Below are 25,944 nucleotides of genomic sequence, written 5' to 3' on the forward strand. Positions count from 1 at the left end.
GCCTGCCAGATCTTTCGTCGTCAAATAGAGAAGTTCAACGCTATCTGAAGCGCTCTGTCCATTTGTAGATCTTGCTTCACGATAAACAGTTGTCACCACATTGCGCTTGCATTTGACGAATAATTTCCGCAGGTTTAACACCTTCTACATCTACATTTACATCCATACTCCTTTAGCCACCTGAAGGTGTGTGGCGGAGAGTACCTTAAGTACCTCTATCGGTTCTCCCTTCTATTCCAGTCTCGTATTGTTCGTGGAAAGAAAGATCGTCGGTATGCCTCAGGGTGGGCTCTAATCTCTCTGATTTTGTCCTCATGGTCTCTTCGCTAGATATACGTAAGAGGGAGCAATATACTGCTTGACTCCTCGGTGAAGGTATGTTCTCGAAACTTCAACAAAAGCCCGTACCGAGCTACTGAGCGAGTATCGAGAGTCTTCCACTGGAGTTTGTCTATCATCTCCGTAACGCTTCCGCGATTACTAAATAATCGTGTAAGGAAGTGCGCTGCTCTCCGTTGGATCTTCTCTATCTCTTCTATCAACCCTACCTTTTACGGATCCCACACCGGTGAGCAGTATTCAAGCAGTGGGCGAGCAAGTGTACTGTAACCTACTTCCTTTGTTTTCGGACTGCATTTCCTTAGGATTCTTCCAATGAATCTCAGTCTGGCTTCTGCATTACCGACGATTAATTTTATATGGTCATTCCATTTTAAATCACTCCTAATGCCTACTCCCAGATAATTTATGGAATTAACTGCTTCCAATAGCTGACCTGCTATATTGTAGCTAAATGATAAAGGATCTTTCTTTCTGTATATTCGCAGCACATTACACTTGTCTACATTGAGATTCAATTGCCATTCCCTGCACCATGCGTCAATTCGTTGCAGATCCTCCTGCATTGCAGTACAATTTTCCATTGTTACAACCTCTCGATGTACTATAGCATCATCCGCAAAAATCGTCAGTGAACGTCCGATGTTATCCACAAGGTCATTTATATATATTGTGAATAGCAACGGTCCTACGACACTCCCCTGCGGCACACCTGAAATCACTCTTACTTCGGAAGACTTCTCTCCATTGAGAATGAGATGTCACAAACGAAAAGCAAATAACTGCCCTGATTTCCTCATTGATGCAGATCGACAATGGAGATGCCATGTTTCACGGTCTGCTACAGTACAATGACTAAAGCGACAATAAGAGTGACACGTTGTTGCTGACGACAATACTTCAGCCCCGGATACTGGTAATGGTACCAAAGCCCTCGGCAAGAATAGCAAAAGTCGCTTTACTTTTTGTCTGCCCATCGTATGTTCATAATAAAACGGCTCTGCTCCTATCAAATGATACAAAAATCCAATCTATTTCGATGTCATAGTGTGCTTCGAAGGCATTCTAAGGTGCAAAATGTTGCCACCTTACAGTATATTCTTGCACTCCAGATTAAAAACAAGTGTGAGAGCCTTGTATTAACAAGAAATAAATTCAGAATAACTAGTTATATGTGGTATAAGGAATGTCCCATTGCTATAAAGTTGAAGTCTGCTAGATTCACTACTGTATAATTTGCATCTATGCGCCTGTCGAAAAACATACTCGAGAAACGGCTTCTACTCACTCTGTCAAGAATTTGTTGACAGGGTAGCAGAATAAGATTATCTTTATTACTAAACGGCTAAAATCGTTACCAGGTAACCGACTTTCAGTTGCAGGTTGCCTATCTAAAGGTTCCAGGGACAACCAACATTTCATTTCCAATAGTACATGTAATCATGGACCGTATTTAAAAATGTAAAATGCTGTCATAGTCTACTCATTCAGAGGTATGCTCTTACGTTAAAAAATTATCACAAAATTTCAAGTATCAAATTAGAAATTTTGTATGCGTCTTGAGGCAATACATCTCGCGACGCACAAACTGTCAAAATTATATGCATCCAGTGTTTGATAATAAACCTGTTTTATTCGAGGGCAGTTAGATTCTTTAAAGGCTCAGGGGTGGGAGTAACTGGTTTGGCGATAACCGGTGACCTAAATCTGGCATCGGTAATACAGCTATCCTGAAATTATTAGTGCCATGTGGCAATGAAACATCATACGCAAATGAGAAGATGTCGAAGGATTTTTGCTCACGTAATAAATTAAGAATTAATAGCTTCTAGGCGAGAAAGTGGAGAGAAATCTATTATAGAACGTTTCATAGTCAGTTATGCCTCCTGGTCTTGTACAGCGGATACTAGGATACACCAATCACGCTGCAGAATAAGATCACAAAAAAATCTGAAAAACAAATAACGAACCTGAAGAACTGAGGTGTAAAATACAGCTATTACAATAACCAAGTATTAACGATGAGGCTTTTGAGACGCAAGAAGGAGAAAGTGGCATAAAATAAAATTGGGAAATGAGAATCTAATAAAACTAATAATGAAGATGCGTACCTAAGATGACTAAATAGTAAAAGCTATGAGAATCACATTGAGTACAAAAGGAAACGTGCGATAATGTGTAATATACCAATAAAAAGTTACAGAAACTGCTCGGAGGCTTTTGTCCAAAGAATGAAGTGAGACCAAAGGTTTTACATAGTTTTATGGAACTCTAAAACCTAAGCTTCGAGCTGAGAGATAAAGAAGGGCTCCAGCCTCTTACAACTGAAGGATAGATAAACCGTTATAGAGAACTGTAGACCAGTCAGAAAGTCCCATAAACAGCAAGTATAGTTAACACTAACCAGTGGGATAGAATTTCCAGTGCTGCATTAGAAGCAGCACATAAAGCAATAAGAAACGGTATGAATGTGTAACATTTCAGATATCGACTCCAGAAATAAAATTGGATTTACAGTTCGGTGAGATATGGGACCCATGGAAGACTCCAGAGGACTCAGACATGGACATTAAGGCAACAAGACAAGTGACGGACAAACATAAATGAAACAGTAACGAACTTGTAACGCCGGAAATGCATATCCTCCTTTTTTCCATATATTGTACTATAAATTTGTTTTCCTTAATTTTGTTACCTGAATATACTATTTGTATATATATATATATATATATATATATATATATATATATATATATATATATGCATTTATGTCGATGTATAATTGGTTTGTTTCGTAAATATTACACTCCTGGAAATGGAAAAAAGAACACATTGACACCGGTGTGTCAGACCCACCATACTTGCTCCGGACACTGCGAGAGGGCTGTACAAGCAATGATCACACGCACGGCACAGCGGACACACCAGGAACCGCGGTGTTGGCCGTCGAATGGCACTAGCTGCGCAGCATTTGTGCACCGCCGCCGTCAGTGTCAGCCAGTTTGCCGTGGCATACGGAGCTCCATCGCAGTCTTTAACACTGGTAGCATGCCGCGACAGCGTGGACGTGAACCGTATGTGCAGTTGACGGACTTTGAGCGAGGGCGTATAGTGGGCATGCGGGAGGCCGGGTGGACGTACCGCCGAATTGCTCAACACGTGGGGCGTGAGGTCTCCACAGTACATCGATGTTGTCGCCAGTGGTCGGCGGAAGGTGCACGTGCCCGTCGACCTGGGACCGGACCGCAGCGACGCACGGATGCACGCCAAGACCGTAGGATCCTACGCAGTGCCGTAGGGGACCGCACCGCCACTTCCCAGCAAATTAGGGACACTGTTGCTCCTGGGGTATCGGCGAGGACCATTCGCAACCGTCTCCATGAAGCTGGGCTACGGTCCCGCACACCGTTAGGCCGTCTTCCGCTCACGCCCCAACATCGTGCAGCCCGCCTCCAGTGGTGTCGCGACAGGCGTGAATGGAGGGACGAATGGAGACGTGTCGTCTTCAGCGATGAGAGTCGCTTCTGCCTTGGTGCCAATGATGGTCGTATGCGTGTTTGGCGCCGTGCAGGTGAGCGCCACAATCAGGACTGCATACGACCGAGGCACACAGGGCCAACACCCGGCATCATGGTGTGGGGAGCGATCTCCTACACTGGCCGTACACCACTGGTGATCGTCGAGGGGACACTGAATAGTGCACGGTACATCCAAACCGTCATCGAACCCATCGTTCTACCATTCCTAGACCGGCAAGGGAACTTGCTGTTTCAACAGGACAATGCACGTCCGCATGTATCCCGTGCCACCCAACGTGCTCTAGAAGTTGTAAGTCAACTACCCTGGCCAGCAAGATCTCCGGATCTGTCCCCCATTGAGCATGTTTGGGACTGGATGAAGCGTCGTCTCACGCGGTCTGCACGTCCAGCACGAACGCTGGTCCAACTGAGGCGCCAGGTGGAAATGGCATGGCAAGCCGTTCCACAGGACTACATCCAGCATCTCTACGATCGTCTCCATGGGAGAATAGCAGCCTGCATTGCTGCGAAAGGTGGATATACACTGTACTAGTGCCGACATTGTGCATGCTCTGTTGCCAGTGTCTATGTGCCTGTGGTTCTGTCAGTGTGATCATGTGATGTATCTGACCCTAGGAATGTGTCAATAAAGTTTCCCCTTCCTGGGACAATGAATTCACGGTGTTCTTATTTCAATTTCCAGGAGTGTATTTGTATTTTTACGCTGGGTCTTGCCTAGGGAAAACTGCTATCGAACGATTACATCGATAGGTCGTGTGAAGAATCAAAGTGTGTAAGATCTTTGGTAGTGAACTCTGCCGCGTGGAGCGCGGGCAGAGCATGAGAGAGTCTGGCTGGAGTAGCGAGTGGAGCAGGTGTGTGGTGTGAAGCTCCCGCGAGTTGCCGCGCTTTCGGGGTTTGGCAGCATGTAATTGCGCTCGACTTGCGATGATAGTTTCTGACATGGTGTCGCGGACGGGAAGCATTAGCTGGCGCACATCAAGAGCCCGTTTCGTCTGGTGACCGTGTCGAGAAGAAGGCGCGCCAACATCCAGCTTCTGCAACAGCGACGGCCGACAATGAGTGACTGTCGCCACATCCTCGATCGACGGCTTCAAACCTTCAATCAACCAACAAGGAAGACTGGAAGCACGTAAAGTTTTAAAACTGTATGGCAGACCTCAGCTTTTCAAACTTTTAAAATCGTTGCATCACAAAATTACAGTTACTTAGCATGAACTTTTGTTGCTCATTGTCCCAACTGCATTACCAAGCAGGGTCCCTTCCTTTTCCGAAATGAACCCGAGTGTCGTTGAAATTCAAACGCCAGCATAATTCCATTTCACTGCTTTAATTTCAAAGTTCAGTTAAAGTATTCATAGCTGGCTACAATACTTAGATTACACAAGCACAAATTAAGAGTGCTAGTTTTGTTACCATATTTTAGCTTACCTGTGACTGCAGCTCAGCTTGGTACGTACTAAATTTTACTATTGTTAATTGTTCAGAATCGTTTAATTCAAGTTCAAAGTTAAATCTCTTATTTCTAAATTGCGTAGATTCAAGTAGTTTTTGAAATGATTGTTGAGGTAGTCCAAGACTAACCGTATTTTGCTGAATTTCGATGTGCTTCAGAAAGAAAGCTCACTATTAACTTCAGTCACTAAATTAACTTTCGATTTTCCGGTTTTATTAATTCTTTTGCTAAATTAAGTGTAGCGAAATTTATTACTTCTGACACTACACTTGTCAACCTTCAGTTGCCACGCTTCTAGTGCTAATTATATGTGTAATAATCTTTCTTTTTCAGTTACTATAGTAATTGTCCTTAGGACTGCCGACCGTAATTTCCCCCAAATCTCAAATATCTAATTACCGCTAGTTGATTGTTAACGTAACGGCCGCACATTTACTTTCTTTATTAACTTTACCCCTATTTCAAAATTAATTTCCACTAGTTTCATTAGCATTTTTTCCTTTCATTTAGATGTAACCCTTTCCTCCCTCTTTACCGACAAATTAACCTCGGTGACGATTGCTTTTCCCAAATTTCCATTAGGTACACGCGGTTTAATTTTTCACTGTCATTAAGGTCGATAAGTGAGGGGGAGGTTACAAACTGAGACTGATGAAGAATACAATTACTGAAAGCAATAGACTACGAATGACCCGAGACCGTCTCCAGCGGCAAGCATACTTTCATTAACCCAGTACAGCTGTTTGCCCGGCCTACATATTCGCCTGATACGTCAGCCATCGAACACGTCGGTAGCTTGTTCGTCACGAGCAACCACTGTTAAAGGTCTGTAGACGCCTCAAGCCCATATTGGTTCCACGACCTTTTGAAGTTATATTTGCAACATTATATTTACAGCAGAGGAGGTTTTTCCAACACACGTATTTCACGTATCTAATCCGGCTTACAAGGTTCATTTCACTGAGGTGTATTCTTCTTAGTGCTACAGTTTTCGCGAACATTACTGTAACTAAATACCAACTTGAAACTGAGAAGTTGATTTCACTTTGTCATGTTTTATAAACATCTAGAGAAAATACATAAACTGAAAATTGATACTCTTGTTCACATTTGGATGTACTTGAACAGATAAGTGATTTCGACTTTACAGCCATCATCAGATCTAAAAAGAGCAGCAACGCACAGGAAGCGTACTGTTAAACTCAAAAAAAAAGTTCAAATGTGTGTGAAATCTTATGGGACTTAACTGCTAAGGTCATCAGTGTCTAAGCTTACACGCTACTTAACCTAAATTATCCTAAGGACAAACACACAGACCCATGCCCGAGGGAGGACTCGAACCTCCACCGAGACCAGCCGCACAGTCCATGACTGCAGAGCCTCACACCGCTCGGCTAATCCCACGCGGCCTAAACTAGACGTGATCACACCTCGAGAAGATAAGACTTGCCATTCTTTCCTTCTCTGTGGTTTGCTTGAAAATTGTTTTATTGAAAAAAAACCTGAGACACATAACGGTAGTTACAAAGAATTAGAGCAGCCAAAATAAATTCGAGATAGCTCAACAGGTTCCTCACGGAGGTCGCTTTCAAACAAAGCATTGTTTCCTGCGTCCAGTCGTCCTCTGATACTCACTCCGGTGTAAATTTATGTTCTCAGCATTCGGTGTGTCTGACTAACATTAACAGGCCTGTCAACGGCTTTCCACGTCGGTAGCTTCCATTTTAGGCGTTAACTGGAGCGCGTGGGCCGGTCTGGCGTGATGAAGAGGTGCATTTGAATTCAGGCTGCTTGTCGGATGTCGCGACGGCAAGGTTCTCCTGTTGAGGCCGTGACTTGTGGGACACGGGAGGGGCCGAAGGTCGCAGCACGGATGGGAGGGGCCGTCTCGGTGTCGCGTGGCGTGGCAGCCGTCCAGCTGCCCGACTACCGCTGCGGGCGCGCGCACGCCGTTAAAATACACCGCCGGGAAAAAAATTAGTATATTTTAGAGACCTCCAAATCACTCAGGATTTATTGTTGCAACAGTGCATACTGAGTATAAGAAACGATTACATTAGCAAATCAGTAGCACAAGGGGCTCTGAGGTACAGGTATCAAATGGTTCAAATGGCTCTAAGCACTATGGGACTTACCATCTGAGGTCATCATTCCCCTAGACTTCTTAAACCTAACTAACCTTAGGACATTAAAGGGTTCAAATGGCTCTGAGCTCTATCGGACTTCTGAGGTCATCAGTCCCCTAGAACTTATAACTACTTAAACCTGACTAACCTAAGGACAACACACACATTCATACCCGAGGCAGGATTCGAACCTGCCACCGTAGCAGCAGCGCGGTTCCAGACTGAAGCGCCTAGAACCGTTCGGCCAGATCGGCTGGCGGTACAGGTATCGACCCGTGCTGAAACACACATATTAGTACGTGGCGTAGCTTCGCCTGGATGTGGTGTAGGCCCTGAATCTGGCATCCAGTCGATCGTACAGATGGCGGATACTGTCCTGGGATACGTTATGCCACGCCTGCTCGACCTGTTCACGTAATTCTGTAAGAGTTATTGGTTGAAGAAACGGACGAGTCACTTCTCGCTCCATCATATCCAAGATGTGTTCGACTGGAGACAAGTCCGGATATAGTGCTCGCCAGGGAAGTTCCTGCACGTCTTGAAGTGCACGTTGAGTTTTACAGGCAGAGTGTGGGCGAGCAACACCTCACCTTCCTGTTCAAAGAATGGCAAAAGAACGGATCTGACAACATTCTGCATGTACCGAGCGCTGGTTTGCGTCCCCTCTACAAACACCATCTACATCTACATCTACATCTATATCCATACTCCGCAAGCCACCTGACGGTGTGTGGCGGAGGGTACCTTGAGTACCTCTATCGGTTCTCCCTTCTATTCCAGTCTCGTATTGTTCGTGGAAAGAAGGATTGTCGGTATGCTTCTGTGTGGGCTCTAATCACTCTGATTTTATCCTCATGGTCTCATCGCGAGATATACATAGGAGGGAGTAATATACTGCTTGACTCTTCGGTGAAGGTATGTTCTCGAAACTTTAACAAAAGTCCGTACCGAGCTACTGAGCGTCTCTCCTGCAGAGTCTTCCACTGGAGTTTATCTATCATCTCCGTAATGCTTTCGCGATTACTAAATGATCCTGTAACGAAACGCGCTGCTCACCGTTGGGTCTTCTCTATCTATTCTGTCAACCCTATCTGGTACGGACCCCACACTGCTGAGCAGTATTCAAGCAGTGGGCGAACAAGCGTAGTGTAACCTACTTCCTTTGTTTTCGGATTGCATTTCCTTAGGATTCTTCGAATGAATCTTAGTCTGGCATCTGCTTTACCGACGATCAACTTCATATGATCATTCCATTTTAAATCACTCCTAATGCGTACTCCCAGATAATTTATGGAATTAACTGCTTCCAATAGCTGACCTGCTATATTGTAGCTAAATGATAAAGGATCTTTCTTTCTGTATATTCGCAGCACATTACACTTGTCTACATTGAGATTCAATTGCCATTCCCTGCACCATGCGTCAATTCGCTGCAGATCCTCCTGCATTTCAGTACAATTTTCCATTGTTACAACCTCTCGATACACCACAACATCATCTGCAAAAAGCCTCAGTGAACTTCCGATGTCATCCACAAGGTAATTTATGTATATTGTGAATAGCAACGGTCCTATGACACTCCCCTGTGGCACACCTGAAATCACTCTCACTTCGGAAGACTTCTCTCCATTGAGAATGACATGCTGCGTTCTGTTATTTAGGAACTCTTCAATCCAATCACACAATTGGTCTTATAGTCCATATGCTCTTACTTTGTTCATTAAACGACTGTGGGGAACTGTATCGAACGCCTTGCGGAAGTCAAGAAACACGGCATCTACCTGTGAACCCGTGTCTATGGCCCTCTGAGTCTCGTGGACGAATAGCGCGAGCTGGGTTTCACACGACCGTTTTTTTCGAAACCCATGCTGATTCCTACAGAGTAGATCTCTAGTCTCCAGAAAAGTCATTATACTCGAACATAATGCGTGTTCCAAAATTCTACAACTGATCGACGTTAGAGATATAGGTCTATAGTTCTGCACATCTGTTCGACGTCCCTTCTTGAAAACGGGGATGACCTGTGCCCTTTTCCAATCCTTTGGCACGCTACGCTCTTCTAGAGACCTACGGTACACCGCTTCAAGAAGGGGGGCAAGTTCCTTCGCGTACTCTGTGTAAAATCGAATTGGTATCCCATCAGGTCTAGCGGCCTTTCCTCTTTTGAGCGATTTTAATTGTTTCTCTATCCCTCTGTCGTCTATTTCGATATCTACCATTTTGTCATCTGTGCGACAATCTAGAGAAGGAACTACAGTGCAGTCTTCCTCTGTGAAACAGCTTTGGAAAAAGACATTTAGTATTTCGGCCTTTAGTCTGTCATCCTCTGTTTCAGTACCATTTTGGTCACAGAGTGTCTGGACATTTTGTTTTGATCCACCTACCGCTTTGACATAAGACCAAAATTTCTAAGGATTTTCTGCCAAGTCAGTACATAGAACTGTACTTTCGAATTCATTGAACGCCTCTCGCATAGCCCTCCTCACACTACATTTCGCTTCCCGTAATTTTTGTTTGTCTGCAAGGCTTTGGCTATGTTTATGTTTGCTGTGAAGTTCCCTTTGCTTCCGCAGCAGTTATCTAACTCGGCTGTTGCACCACGGTATCTCTTTTCCATCTCTTACGATCTTGCTTGGCACATACTCATTTAACGCATATTGTACGATGGTTTTGAACATTGTCCACTGATCCTCAACACTATCTGTACTTGAGACAAAACTTTTGTGTTGAGCCGTCAGGAACTCTGTAATCTGCTTCTTGTCACTTTTGCTAAACAGAAAAATCTTCCTACCTTTTTTAATATTTCTATTTACGGCTGAAATCATTGATGCAGTAACCGCTTTATGATCGCTGATTCCCTGTTCTGATATAACTGTTTCAAATAGTTCGGGTCTGTTAGTCACCAGAAGGTCTAATATGTTATCTCCACGAAGTGGCCGTGCGGTTAAAGGCGCTGCAGTCTGGAACCGCAAGACCGCTACGGTCGCAGGTTCGAATCCTGCCTCGGGCATGGATGTTTGTGATGTCCTTAGGTTAGTTAGGTTTAACTAGTTCTAAGTTCTAGGGGACTAATGACCTCAGCAGTTGAGTCCCATAGTGCTCAGAGCCATTTGAACCATTTGTTATCTCCACGAGTCGGTTCTCTCTTTAACTGCTCAAAGTAGTTATCAGATAAAGCACTTAAAAAAAATTTCACTGGATTCTTTGTCCCTGCCACCCGTTATGAACGTTTGAGTCTCCCAGTCTATATCCGGCAAATTAAAATCTCCACCCAGAACTATAACATGGTGGGGAAATCTACTCGAAATATTTTCCAAATTATCCTTCAGGTGCTCAGCCACAACAGCTGCTGAGCCAGGGGGCCTATAGAAACATCCAATTACCTTGTCTGAGCCTGCTTTAACCGTGACCTTCACCCAAATTATTTCACATTTCGGATCTCCGTCAATTTCCTTCGATACTATTGCACTTCTTCTCGCTATAAACACGCCTCCCCCTTCACTGTCCAGCCTGGCTCTGCGGTATGCATTCCAATCTGAGTTTAGGATTTCATTACTATTTACGTTTGGTTTCAGCCAACTTTCTGTCCCTAGTACTATATGGGCGTTGTGTCCGTTTATTAATGAGAGCAGTTCTGGGAACTTTCTATAGACGCTCCTGCAGTTTACTATTAGCACATTAATATTGTTATTCCGTGTTGCATTTTGCCTACTCCTACCTTGCCGCGTCTCAGGAGACATGTTGTCGGGCCTAGGGAGGGAATTCTCTAACCTAAAAAACCCCCATGTGCACTCCACACGTACTCCGCTACCCATGTAGCCGCTTCCGGCGTGTAGTGCACGCCTGACCTATTCAGGGGGACCCTACATTTCTCCACCCGATAGCGGAGGTCGAGAAATTTGCACCCCAGATCTCCGCAGAATCGTCTGAGCCTCTGGTTTAAGCCTTCCACTCGGCTCCAAACCAGAGGACCGCGAACGGTTCTGGGAACGATACTACAAATAGTTAGCTCCGATTCCACCCCGCGAGCGAGGCTTTCCGCCTTCACCAATTCCGCCAACCGCCTGTACGAACTGAGGATGACCTCTGAACCCAGACGGCAGGAGTCATTGGTGCCGACATGAGCAACAATTTGCAGTCGGGTGCACCCAGTGCTCTCTATCGCCGCCGGATGAGACCCCCCGGCAAGCAGAGAGAGTGAAGACTGGCCTTCTTCCCCGACCTTTCCGCTATTTCCCTAAGGGGCTCCATCACCCGCCGAACGTTGGAGCTCCCAATAACTAATAAACCCCTCCCCCCGTGTGCCTGCTCGGACCTTGCTGAAGGAGCGGCCACATGTCGACTCACAGGCAGAGCGGGCGATGCTACACGGCCAGCCTCCACATTTACCCTCCGCCTCGTGCGCCGCGAACGCCGCTGAACCCGCCACTCCCCTTGGGGAGAGGGTGGCCCAACCGCGCCCGGTACCCGCGAAGATGTCTCGACAGAAGGGACAGTGGGTGAAGCATGTAACACCTGGGGTGTACCACGCGACGCACCAGACTCCCCACTGCCGCTACCCTCCGACGCAGCAGCCTGAAGACGGGTGACCGCGGCCATCAACACGCTCAGCTGTTCGCGAACAGTGGCCACCTCCTCCTGCGTCCGTACACAGCAGTCACACATCCTATCCATCCTAAGGTGAACGAGAGTTGTAGCTTTTCGCACCCCAGACGATAACTCCAGGGGTGGGGTCATTGTGTCCTGCACGAATACACTCTATGAGGCAGAACTCACCAGATCTACATCGTACGTGCTAATGACCATCACTTGCGTGCAGGTAGAATCTGCCTTCATCGCTAAAAACCACGCCGCGCCGTTCCTTCTTCCAAGTGACCCTCTGGCGTCACCAGTCGAGCTGTCCACGCTGATGCTGCATCGTAAGTGGAAGACGAGCTAGAGATTGAAACCTCCCTTTAGAAAAATTTATGAATTACTGTACTGGTTAACCCCTTACGTTATTTGATTTTCAAACAGATGAGCAAAACTGAACGTACTCAGACATTTCTGTCTTTACTTATTCTGATCATCACTAAACTGACACACAATATTTTTAGCGCAACGCAATCTTTCAATAATCCCTACAAATGAATGGCCCTGACTAACAATAACCTATAACTGTCATGAATCACTTACCTCACAAAAAACTTCGTTACTCCAACTACTGCAATACAGCGAGCGCCAAACTGCCAGCTAAATAAAAGATTCTAACTACTGAAGGCACTAACTACTGATAGGCATAGTTAGCAAATGAAAGATATTGATAGAGAACAAACAATGTATTTGCCTTAATAATGTTCAAAAGTCATAATATATATATATCAGTTTATGATATCCAGTATTACAGATTTACTCTTTCTGGCGGACACATGTCCAGATCGTCCGCTCTTAAAATTCTGCCATCTCTCTCCCCACATCCACCACTGCTGGCGGTTCACCTCCAACTACGCAACGCTACGCGCTGTTCACATCCAACTGCCCAACACTACAATAGCGAATATTCCAACAATGCCAACCAGCCATAGACTGCACACAGCACGGCCAGTGATTTTCATACAGAGCGCTACGTGACGTTACCAACATAAAAACTTAAACAGACTACTTACAAGATGTGCGTACGTAGTCCCAATAGTTGTGCTGTGTTGACACGTCTGTGCTCACAAGCCCTTTTATCGGTGCAGTTGTAGCTGCACGATCTGCCACTGCTGCCCCTACAATACGACGATCGTGGCGGGCTTCTCTGCTGATTGGACGCCCAGAGCCTCGTGTACATACCTGGGAATGTTCAAGTGACCACTGATATCAGCATTGTTGCACAACTCACGCAGTACGTCCTACCTGTGTGGCAGTTCTCCGAAAGGACCATCCCGCCACTCGATGGTCACAATCTCACTCTCTTCAACCTCGCTCAGTTGACTGTACCAAATACGAGTGCATCTCTGTGGTATCGTTGTCATCTTGCTTTGACGTTTGTACCATGCTGAGGCTTCTGGCTGTGAGCGTATCCTGTTAAACGGTAGACAGATGGTACTCGGGTAGCTATTCCACTACGCTATCTATTAGCGGACGACGTTGAAACCATTAGCCACACATGCCCCATGTGGCATACGCTGTCATCGCCGTTTTTCCAGGTGTACTAACTTTTTCCGACAGTGTATTTCCTCCAGAAGCGGTGGTTTACAAGATAGGGTAGGCTCGTACTTTGAGTCCTTTAGCCATACACCACGAAAACACTCCCCCGTCGATATTACCTATCCCTCCGAAAACAAAATTTTATTGGAAATCCGTCAGCTACTAATGCGGTATAAGCAGACACTCGCAGGAGATACAATGGGCACAGTTCGGCGAGGAGGACACCCCATAAGTTTCTACAGGTATTCCATACCCAACTGAAGCTGCTCACTGATGGAGCGCTCCCCTACAGTACCAAACCGCTGAGATGTTGATTGGATTCCTATGTTTCACCCGCTATTCCAAATAATCTCAGACATTTCGTATGGGATTGAGGAGAGCGATTCAGCCTGTCAGCCAGGGTGCTATACAATGAGGTTACAAAAGTCATTAGATACCTCCTAATGTCGTGTCGGGCATCATTTTGCCTGGCATACTGCAGTAACTCCACGTGGCATGGACTCAACAAGTCGTTAGAAGTCCCCTGCACAAATACTGAGCCATCTGCCTGTATAGCCGTCATAATTGCGAAAGTGTTGCCCGTGCAGGATTTTGTGCACGAACTGAACTCTCGATTATGTCCCACAAATGGAGGATGGGATTCATGTTCTTTAATGTCCTTTAAACTAGTCGTGAACAATTGTGACTCGGTGACACTCACTCACTCACTCACTATATTGACGGGACTACCTTGGCCCGAGGTAGCGGAGTTCAAGCTGTTAGAGCTGTTCCTCTTGAAGTCCTGTTTGGAATGTTTTTCTTCGCGTGTTGGTCTGGCCTCTGGTTTCTGTGGATGCAGGAGCTTATCTGCCGGCTGATTCCGGCAGCTTCTTGTTCTTCTTCTTCTTACTGCTTCCTGCCTGCCCGAATTCTATTTTCTTCAGGCGGGAGTAGTCGACTGGCGGCGTCTGTGTCCGGATGTAATTGACTGCTTCCTCAGTCATGTATTTCCAGTCCTCGTCCGTGAAGATCGGGTGCTTGTTTATGAGCTCCAGATCTCCACGCCTGACGATTTGCCTCCCGTGCAGCTTCTGGTTCGAGGGTTCGCACCCCCAGTGGAAAGGATAAGGTTTGTGAGGAAGGGGAGGGATGTTGTCTCCCGTGAAAGGGTAAGGATGATCACGATGGGGGTAGCTACCGTCTCGCAGGGAATCGGCGATCTTGGTGAGCACCTCCCTCACACAGTTCTTGTTGGGGAGGGGGAGGCACTCGAACGGCTCGTCTTCTTCTTCTCCCTCGGTCTCCGTCGGCACTTCCTGTGTAGTCTGCGTTTCCGCAGAGACAGGAGTGACGACTGCTTCCGAGGGTGCCGTTTCCTTGTTGTCGGAGGTTTTCCCCGACTGTATGACCACCTCCCTAGCAACCTGCGTTGCCGCGTCGGCCAGGGAGGCGGTCGTTTGTGTTGCCGCGTCTACCCCCGTACAGGTGGGGGTCGGTACCACGGCCGTCTTCGTACAGGGCGCGAGGTACAAGGCCACCCTTTGTCGAATCACCTCCTGGCGCGTCTCTTCTAGTTCTGCTCTCAGGGCCGCTCTCTCCTCCGCCATGGCGGTTTTGAGCGTGGTGATTGCGTCCTCGTTGGCTCCCCGCAGTGCTTGGCGGAAGGCGTCCACGTCGTCTTGGTGGCGCAGCCCGCTTTCCCTATTAAGGCAGGAGGCGGGGTGACCACCATTTCTTCTTCTTGGGCCACCTCTTCGTGTGTGGTGGCCAACTTCCGTTGCTTCCACGTCTTCAGGTAACTGCAGCTGCGCGCGTTTGGGGCGTGCGAGCCACCGCAATTTACGCACAGCGCTGCAGTACCTTTTGGTTTTGTGCAGTTGCGCGTGTCGTGCGGTTTCCCGCACTTAACACACGCAACCACACCGTCGCATTCCCTGGCTATGTGTCCAAGCTTTTGACACTTATAGCACTGTAATTGTGCCACAGGCTTCCGCTTCTTCTTCTTCTTGCCGCAACCGTTGCTCCCGACTGCGTTTAGCAGGAGCTCCACAGCAGCAGCAATCTTGCCTCTTCCTCCATTCCTACGTCTCGGCATGGCGTTGGGCTAGTGGCGTTGGCGTGCGCGAGCGACGGTAACGATGTGAGCCGCAGCGAGTCGAGCAGCGGAGTGCGCCATAGCATAGTGTTATCCATAAAAATTCCATCGTTGTTCGGGAACATGAAATTCATCAATGGCTGCAAATGGTCTCCACGTAGCCGGAAATAACCATTTCCAGTCAGTGACCGGTTCAGTTGGGCCAGAGGACCCAGTCCCTTCCATGTAAAGACAACCCAGGCCTTTATGGAGCAACCACCAGCTTGCACAGCGCCTTGTTGAAAGCTTGGGTCCACGGCTTCGTGGAGTCTGAGCCACACTCCAACCCTAGCGTCAGCTCTCACCACCTGAATTCTGGACTCGGTTTTCCAGTCGTCTAGGAGCCAACCGACACGGTCACCAGCCCAGGAGAGGCGCTGCGGGCGACGTTGTGCTGTTACCAAAGGCGCTCGCGAAGGTCGTCTGCTGCCATACCCCATTAGCACCAAATTTGGCACCACTGTCTTAACTTTGGCTTCTGCAGTTATTTCACGCAGTGCTGCTTGTCTGTTAGCACTGACAACTCTACGCACATACTATTGCTCTCGGCTGTTGAGTGAAGGCCGTCGCCAATTGCGTCGTCCGGGGCGAGAGATAATGCCTGAAATTTGGTATTCTCAACATACTTTTGACACTGTGGGTCGTGGAATACTGAATTCCCTAACAATTTCCGAAATGGAGTATGCCATGCGTCTAGCTCCTACTACGGCACGACGGAAGTAACATCGTTCACATGACCTTCAGCGGCCACACTTTGGCAGCACGAGTACCACACAGTAAAGAGCAAGATCAGTGCCACCGGTGGACACAGCCTTGCGATCAACGTGGTACATTTCCACCTGGTATGTCAACTGCACGTGTTCACTAAATTATCAGTAATATTAAGGGTAGGCGAGGTTCTTCGTTTCTTAACCATCGTTGCTACGCAATAGTAGTGTTTTGACACTTTTGGAAGTATTTTCACGAAAAATGCATTTAATTTATTTGCAGCTGACAATCTACTATTAACAGACAGGTACAACAATGTCTCATGTGTATGTTAATATGCTGACAAATCCTATTACTAAGTGGTGAAACATCGACAGCGTGTACTAGTTATGCCTATAAATATAGGGAGATTTTTTCCATCGTGTGGAAACTCTAGGTATTGATCGTTGAGAAGATACGGAATAAAAAGGGTCTAATCAACTTACGTCCGGAAGTGCCTGGTTTCCAAGCTGGATACCATTTATTCAAGGAGACTGCGCTCTAATATGCGCTGTACCACGCAGCCATAGTCACAGTGTGTGTTGAAAATGGTATCCATGTGCCTCAACGCATTCGTGTACGAGCTGTAGCGTGTTCTATCTCTCCGAACGGTGTCAAAGGCAGCATGAATACGTTGCTTCAGTGTTTCTACATCTGGAATGGGCTCTGCATAAGCGAGGCTTTTGGGGTGGTTCCATAGTCAGAAAGTACACGGGTTGAGATCCGGTGAACGAGCAGGCTATGCAACTGGTCTCCCTCGTCCCTTCCATCGACCAGGGAAGACAGGATTGAGATGCGTCCGGACATTAACGCGAAATGGGCTGGACCTTCATCATGTAGCAGTCACATAACCCTTCGAATCATCAGTGGCACTTCATCTGGAAGGTCGGCCTGTTAGGTGACGTGGAAGGTAAACTGGTCTCAAAATACGGTCGGCAATTATCCCGACCCACACATTCCGGCAGAACCGACGCTGGTGATTCGCTGTCACCATACCATGCGGGTTCTGCATATTATCCCACAGATGATTGTTATGGAAGCTGAAGATGCCACTGCGCACAAACATGGTCTCATCAGTGAGTAGGATGGGTAACATAAAACCCGGAATCGTTGTTTCCTGGTGAAGAAATCAGTGACAAAACTGCTCCCGATATGGAAAGGCTGTCGCTAGTCAGTACTGCACACGCTGTAAGTGATAAGGGTAGTAACAATTGTGAACGAGAATGTTCCACACGGTCGCCTGGCTTAGCCTGTACTGGCGGGCCAGCTGCCTGGTACTGACACGGCAGTCGCCTTCCACAGTGTTAATCACATTTTTCTCCAAGTCTGGTGTCCTGCATGATTTCCTGCTTCCTGAAATGACAGTGTCTCAGACAAGCACTGTTGCGAACATTGAATGCTGCGGCGATAGGTCTCCTGATACTTGCTGCCCGACGCTCGTTGCCATTTGCCTACAAGGTGAGTCAGAGAGAGAAGTGAATCGGACACATTACCAGTTACTATGGCAGGAGAGGGAGCTAGCGCACGACGAGTGAGAAACAGTAACATCCTCTAGGAGGAAAGCATGTGTATTGTAACTGCGGCTGTGCGTATTAGGCCGCAGTCTTTGCAACAAAGTATGATTAAATAAACGGTTTCCAGCACGGAAATCGTGCACTTCCGGACATAAGTTCATAAAATCTTCTTTTTCCGTATCGTCTCATCGATCAATCCCTAGAGTCTGTACATGGTAGAACCGTGCGCCGCTCCAGTTCATGCCGTTTATTGCTTGGCATCTTGACATTGTGGTTATGGCATCTCGATTCTTATTTTATTTACTGGCATCACTAAGTTGCTAGCTTACCTGCCCGTGAGTGGCAGCAGCAGCGCTTATCGATGTGAGTACTGTGGTTCTATCTTTGGAGCGACCGCTAGTATATCCGCGTCGCGTTGTGTGCAGTAGGGAGTTGCGAAAGGGGATAAGTCGGTTGGGGTGCAGCAGCGAGCAGCTTCGTTCAGCGCAAGGGCAAGCCGGGAGTACTGCCAGTGTGCTACCACTGCCGGAATGAGGAGGGGTAGCTGCGAGAGCGTTGCACTCCGAACCCTGGACGTTTATGTTGAGTAAAGAGTTAACTGCTAATGCAACCTCGACTCTTCTCAGATCTCGCCTTTGGTCAGCGGGTTGTTGCTGCCAGGACTGCTGAGCCTGGCGGCAGCGAGTGAAGTGTTTCGAGGCGGTGAAATATTGCAGCCCTCTTTCTCTATTTGATATTCATCATTGAATTTAATATTATTCTTATTAGTGATGCGCAACCAGTGGTATTTTCTGCCTTGTGGCCGCTAACACCCCAGTTTGTTATTTGAAACTGTTTGTGGCCTTCAGCCGAATGATAATTTCACTTCTTTTATAATAAGGCCTTCAGCCGTTTTACAGTTTGTTTTAAAACGAAGAATTTATCTTAATATGTGCTATTTGGAATTGTTCTTCTAATTCAGGCCTTCAGCCGTTTATTCTTTGAGGTTACTGTTTGTTGCCCTCGGCCCTAAAATTGTGGAATTTTTTCTGTGATAAGGCCTTCAGCTGTCATACAGTCAATTGTGTTTTTTTAAGAGATTGTTTTATAACTTTAATTTGTTTAAATAAAGTTTAGGTATTTGTTGTGCAACTGAGAGTAACTGATTATGACCCATCCACAATCCTAACCTTATCCTGCCCCATCCTGAGAATCCAGCTCTCAATGGTGAAAAAATCACTCTCTATATGCAAACAAGAAAACCATGTTGATAGCAGTAGACTAGGCTAGATGTGAGTAGAAAGCTTGAGAGGCTTTTGAAATTTTTTGGACTCAATTTGGTGATTCACTGTTACTTCCTGAATGAATTTGATGGCAACGCTAGGGAAAGATATAATTCCCAGTAGTTTTGATCAAAATACAGTCATTAATTTGTGAAATAAAAACTGTTGTACATGAACCACTGATAGAGCCAGGCGAATTTCTCCTTCCAGCGCTACATATAAAGTTGAATCCAATGTGGCAGCTTATTAAAGCTTTAAATTTAAATAGCTTTACATACAGTTGATTACGTCAAAATTACCCAATGTCAGTTTGTAAAAAAGTGAAAGCATGTTTGTCTATCAGTCCGCAGATCACAGATCTGTTTACCTCCACAAAAAATTTGTGCTTAAATACAAGGAAAAAAACCTGGCAATAGTTTAATGAAGTTTCGAATAGTTTTCTGGGGAACGTCAGAGCAGAAAATTTAAAATAACTTATAAATGATTTGATGCCGTCGTACTAATAGCTGAATTGTAGCAAGTCTATGCGAACCAGAGAGGGTTGTTTTGTGTACCCAGTGGCATCTAATACCATCACACCAGGTCCTAAACCCTTACAACTATGACGAATGCAAACTGGCAACATTCATTCTCCTGGTAGAATCCACACACGGATTTACCCATCGTGATGCTGCATGCAGAACCACAACTCGTCTAAAAAGACGACGTGGTGCCACACTCTGTCCAATGTTGCCGCTGGTCGCAGCACTGTCCTCGCGTCTTTCTATGCTGCCGTCGTAAGGAAAGTCGCAATAATGGTCGCTGTTGTGCTCCAGACATCACATTGTCCGTCTGAATACTCGCCTTGCCGTAAACAAGCCAGAGTAAAGGGTTATTACGTTGGTCTACGATCCTCCATGGCCCAGTGAACAATACGTCTTTCCTCTTGGGCGCTAGACGCATGGTGCCGTTGAGATCCTGCAAGGCGTTCAGTATGACCAGCCTGAACCCATTGATTCCATATTCGCATGATAGTCACAGCACCCATCCCAAGACGAGCAACAGTATCGCGGTACAATAAACTTCAGTACCATTGGGTCACGATCCTGCCACAGTCAAATTCTCACACATACTGATATACAGGGTGATTCAAAAAGAATACCACAACTTTAAAAATGTGTATTTAATGAAAGAAACATAATATAACCTTCTGTTATACATCATTACAAAGAGTATTTAAAAAGGTTTTTTTTTCACTCAAAAACAAGTTCAGAGATGTTCAATATGGCCCCCTCCAGACACTCGAGCAATATCAACCCGATACTCCAACTCGTTCCACACTCTCTGTAGCATATCAGGCGTAACAGTTTGGATAGCTGCTGTTATTTCTCGTTTCAAATCATCAATGGTGGCTGGGAGAGGTGGCCGAAACACCATATCCTTAACATACCCCCATAAGAAAAAATCGCAGGGGGTAAGATCAGGGCTTCTTGGAGGCCAGTGATGAAGTGCTCTGTCACGGGCTCCCTGGCAGCCGATCCATCGCCTCGGGTAGTTGACGTTCAGGTTTATACCAACGTTTAATACACCACCCATCAGGAGGTTTAACACCATACTTCGTTCGAAATGCACGCTGAACAACTGTCGTCGATTCACTTCTGCCGTACTCAATAACACAAAAAGCTTTCTGTTGAGCGGTCGCCATCTTAGCATCAACTGACGCTGACGCCTAGTCAACAGCGCCTCAAGCGAACAAATGTACAACTAAATGAAAGTTTATAGCTCCCTTAATTCGCCGACAGATAGTGCTTAGCTCTGCCTTTTGTTGTTGCAGAGTTTTAAATTCCTAAAGTTGTGGTATTCTTTTTGAATCACCCTGTACGTGTCTTCTCCTTGCACGGGGCACAACACGGTCGCCTCATTGTCAATCATAACTGAAATTCGATTTCTAGACATGGAAACCCGCTAGGTAATCTTTCCTCATAAACAGAACGGCGACAGCGTTACTGCTATTTACTTTATTGGGTTGTAATGAGGCTCCAATCATATATGTCAGTAGCACGGCTGTTTTCATTTTTTCAGGGTTTTATATCACTTCACTTAAAAGCAATCAGCATTTATCGGTAGTATACAGGGTGAATCACCTAAAACTCGAAGTCCGCCCCGATAGCTGAGTGTTAAAAAAAAAAAAAAAACGGTGGTCAATGTGACGGATTTCCGTCCTACGGGCCCGGGTCCGGTTCCCGGCTGGGTCGGAGATTTTCTCCGCTCAGGGACTGGGTGTTCTGTTGTCTTCATCATCATTTCATCCCCATCCGGCGCGCAGGTCGCCCAATGTAATAAGACCTGCACCAAGGCGGCCGGACCTGCCCCATAAGGGGCCTCCCACCCAATGACGCCAAACACTCATTTCCATTTTACGTAAAACTCGAACCTCAAATGTCGCGGGAATGGAAAATCCTATTGATATGCCGCTTTCACAAAATGGGTTGGCAGTCAGGTGCTCTTTTTGTTAGCTAATCAACAGATTGTAATAATGAAACTTTCTGGCAGATTAAAACTGTGTGCCCGACCGAGACTCGAACTCGGGACCTTTGCCTTTCGCGGGCAAGTGCTCTACCACCTGAGCTACCGAAGCACGACTCAGGCCCGGTACTCACAGCTTTACTTCTGCCAGTATCCGTCTCCTACCTTCCAAACTTTACAGAAGCTCTCCTGCGAACCTTGCAGAACCAGCACTCCTGAAAGAAAGGATACTGCGGAGACATGGCTTAGCCACAGTCTGGGGGATATTTCCCGAATGAGATTTTCACTCTGCAGCGGAGTGTGCGCTGATATGAAACTTTCTGGCGGATTAAAACTGCAGGAGAGCTTCTGTAAAATTTGGAAGGTAGGAGACGGATACTGGCAGAAGTAAAGCTGTGAGTACCGGCCGTGAGTCGTGCTTCGGTAGCTCAGGTGGTAGAGCACTTGCCCGCGAAAGGCAAAGGTCCCGAGTTCGAGTCTCGGTCGGGCACACAGTTTTAATCTGCCAGAAAGTTTCATATCAGCGCACACTCCGCTGCAGAGTGAAAATCTCATTCTAGATTGTAATAATACTTAGAAAGCTTATTTATTGTGCAAACATACACTTTTTTTTAAATGGAACATTGCCCATTGACACTAACAAAGTAAAAGTAGAGTAAATTAGAATGTCATTTGTGTCTGCTGCAGGATTCTAGTGCAAGTCGTTTGCGGGATATTTTGAAAAGTGGTAGCACACTAAAAAGCAGCACAAGTGCACAGACTAGTTACGTGGATTCTGAGCAGTAAAGAGATCATCACATGTTGCGTGGCCGTGGCAATGCACAGTTCCAGTATGGTATCGCCCGACTGCTGAACACGTGCTAGCATTTCAGGGGAGATGTCCGAGCAGGCTACAGTAATGTGTCGTTGCGTGTCACCGGGTTTAGTTGGTATGTCCTTGTAGACAGCGTCTTTCGGCATTCCCCAGAGAAAAAAGTCTACAGGCATCAAATCCGGGGAACAGGTCCACCAAGGTACATTCCTCTGTTTCCGCTCAACGATTTGGATACAATTCGTGAGGAGAGGCTGTAGTACTTCATGCACTTTGGGCTGGACAGCCATCATGTTGGTACCACAGGTATCTCGTTGTTTGCAAAGGAAAGTCTTATAGCATCTGTGGAAGATCGTCTGTTATGGGACTTCGATACTTGCGTGTGCTCAGTGTTCCGTTTATGGAACACCAGCCTATGAGCTGATGGTTCACTATCCCACATAACACATTTACACTCCATGGAAGCTGACGTTCCACCTGAAGAAGCCAAAGGGGCTTTTTAACAGACCAACGATCCATGTTTCAGCAGTTTACCTGGGTATCGTCATTAAACAAGATACATGATACATCTGGAGTATCCTGTCTTAACCCCCATGTACAGACGTTAATACGATTCTCATAATCGTTTCCACGTAGCTCTTGATGGAGAGAGATGTCGTAGGGGTGAAACGTATGTCGATGAAGAAAGTGTAGGACAGTTGCGTGACTCATGCCACTTCCTCGAGCCATTGCGCGGGAGCTAACGTGAGGATCAATTGCAACAGCAGCAAGAACATTAATTTCTCTCTCTTCTGTCGTCTCTTCACACCTTCTGTTACGTTGTCTAGGTGTTACACTGTTACACGACCACTTTCAAATACCTGGTTGAAGAGGCTGGTAAATCGTTGCCGAAATGGTTGACGTCTATTGGGATATCTTGCCGCATACACTACATAAGAACGAACCAATATTCAAGAAAGGAAATACGAGTAACCCGTTTAATTACAGACCCATATCACTGACCTCAATTTGCAGTAGGATTTTGGCGCATATGCTGTACTCGAACATTATGAATCACCTCGAAGAAAATGACTTATTGATACATAGCCAACACGGATTCAGAAAATATCGTTCTTGTGCAACACAGCTAGCTCTTTATTCCCATAAAGTAATGAGTGCTGTCGACAAGGGATCTCATATTGATTCCATATTTCTAGATTTCCAGAAGGCTTTTGATACCGTTCCTCACAAGCGACTGTTAACCAAATTGTGTGCATATGGAGTATCGTCTCAGTTGTGTGACTGGATTCGTGATTTCCTCTCAGAGGGATCACAGTTCGTAGTGATGGGCGATAAATCATCGAATAGAACAGAAGTGATATCTGGTGTTCCGCAATGTAGTGTCATAGACCCTCTGCTGTTCTTGATTTACATAAATGACCTAGATGATAATCTGAGCAGCCCCCTAAGATTGTATGCAGATGACGCTGTAATTTACCGTCTAGTAAAATCATCAGACGATCAATTTCAATTACAAAAGGATCTAGAGAGAAACTTCCTGGCAGATTAAAACTGTGTGCCCGACCGAGACTCGAACTCGGGACCTTTGCCTTTCGCGGGCAAGTGCTCTACCAACTGAGCTACCGAAGCACGACTCTCGCCCGGTACTCACAGCTTTACTTCTGCCAGTACCTCGTCTCCTACCTTCCAAACTTTACAGAAGCTCTCCTGCGAACCTTGCAGAACTAGCACTCCTGAAAGAAAGGATATTGCGGAGACATGGCTTAGCCACAGCCTGGGGGATGTTTCCAGAATGAGATTTTCACTCTGCAGCGGAGTGTGCGCCGATATGAAACTTCCTGGCAGATTAAAACTATGTGCCCGACCGAGACTCGAACTCGGGACCTTTGCCTTTCGCGGGCAAGTGCTCTACCAACTTTTTTTTTTTTCCACGGTGTCCCCGTCTCCTGACACGATAAGGGAGGGGCAGCAGGAAGGAAACATTGACATTGTAATTATTTTATTTTTTTAGTAACAATAATATTTTATTTATTCGTTTAATTTTAATGACCCAAAATCATATATAAAAAAGAAGGGAAATAAATATAAGGCCGAAGTGACATCCTCGTCACTTCACTGGGAGTAACATCCTATCCCTCGAAATAACGTAAACCTGGGACTCCCCACCGCTTCGGGGGGTTATGAAACATGCTGCTTAGAAAGTTCGCAAAATGTGTTTTATATTTAGAGTGGCGTCTGATGATTTCGTGTTGTTCTAGTAGATAATGCCAATAGTCCATGCCCGATAACAAGGTCCGCGAGAGCACGTAGTGCGATGCGTGTCCTCCAACCCATCGGATTTCCGATGTTTTTTGTGAGGGGAAAAAGACAGTGTCAGGGAAAAATAAAGCGTCCGTCGTGATCGTGGATTCGTCGGTGCGTCGGAGGAGGGCCATGATGCGTTGCGTCAGCCGCCAAACATCCTTTGCCTCACCGCACTGCAGAGAATGTTCGTCGGTGTCCTGCATGCCACATGTAAGGCAGAGCGGGGAATCCACCATGCGAATGTCGTGCTATCGTTGGCGGTTGACTGTTTTTCGGTTGATTAATGTATACCATGACGATCGTGCTGCTGTGGTGAGGAGAGGTGTACGGACAGCTCGCCAAATCTGTCGCCAGTTTCGTGTTGGGTATTTAAGTTCGACAACATTGCTGCCATGATGACGCCGCAAGTATCGATATATCTCACGGGGAGGGGGGATTCTGGTAGAAGGTATCTGTAACTCAACATAACTAAAATCAACAAAAAATCGCGCGATGTGAGAAAACGAGGGCGAGATTGTGCCTACCGCCACCGGTGCTTCAAAGTACGTGGGAAGAAGCACATCCAGGATGGCCGATGAGATGGCGTGTTGCCGTTGGTTCCAAATTCGTAGCGTCGCTCGCAGGTATAGAGCTAGAGCCTTGTTCCGCACATCCGTGAGGTTAAGTCCTCCAGAATGATGTGGGAGAGTTAAAGTCTCGTATTTGATCTTAAACAACATTCCTTGGCTGACATAGTATCCAAAGGCCGCCATTAATCTGTCAGCAATACCATGTGGCATTGGCAGTACCTGTGCCAAGTGCGGCAGTCGCGAGGCAAGGTGAACATTAGTCTAGTCCACCCTTTGGAGCAGGTCGTGCGTTCGAAGTGTATTGTTGCGTATGTGCAGTCGGACGTTCTGGAGGAGACGTCGATAGCTCGCCGCCGCTGATTGCCGTAGCGATCGGGTGAACAAGACACCTAAGCATCGCAAGATGTCCACCGTCGTAAACGGACTGCGCAGAGCGTCCAGCCCTCGACCGATGTGCAGGATCTTGGTTTTATTCATGTTGACCCTGC

This window comes from Schistocerca nitens, chromosome 1 (assembly GCF_023898315.1).
Source record: "Schistocerca nitens isolate TAMUIC-IGC-003100 chromosome 1, iqSchNite1.1, whole genome shotgun sequence".
NCBI lineage: Eukaryota > Metazoa > Arthropoda > Insecta > Orthoptera > Acrididae > Schistocerca > Schistocerca nitens.